We start from the raw sequence: 339 nt of genomic DNA, 5'->3' as shown, positions 1-339 counted from the left end.
GTGAGCGAAGCTGAGAAAGCAAGCGGCGACCAGGGCAGGGTGGCTGTGGCTGTGCTGGCCAGGGGCACACTGTGCCCTGTGGGGCTGGCACAGCTTCTCAGCTTGGCCAGGACCAGCCTGGCTGTCACCAGGCCTCATCTGCTGGCTCTGGCCACCTGGGCCCATGCAGGAGCAGGACTGGTGCTTGCACCTTGCATTTTAAACACGGCTTAACATTTCCATCTCTCCTTACACTCAGGGGGTTGACAAGCCAGGCTCATCCCCTGCCTGATACACCCCAGGGGCCTGATTCTGAGTAGGTTCAGTCCAAATTAGCCAGGGAAGTAGCACTGTCCCATG

Source organism: Buceros rhinoceros, unplaced genomic scaffold, assembly GCF_000710305.1.
Source record: "Buceros rhinoceros silvestris isolate BGI_N320 unplaced genomic scaffold, ASM71030v1 scaffold40434, whole genome shotgun sequence".
Lineage (NCBI taxonomy): Eukaryota > Metazoa > Chordata > Aves > Bucerotiformes > Bucerotidae > Buceros > Buceros rhinoceros.
The sequence above is the reverse complement of the archived record's forward strand: the minus strand, read 5'-3'. Positions refer to the sequence as shown.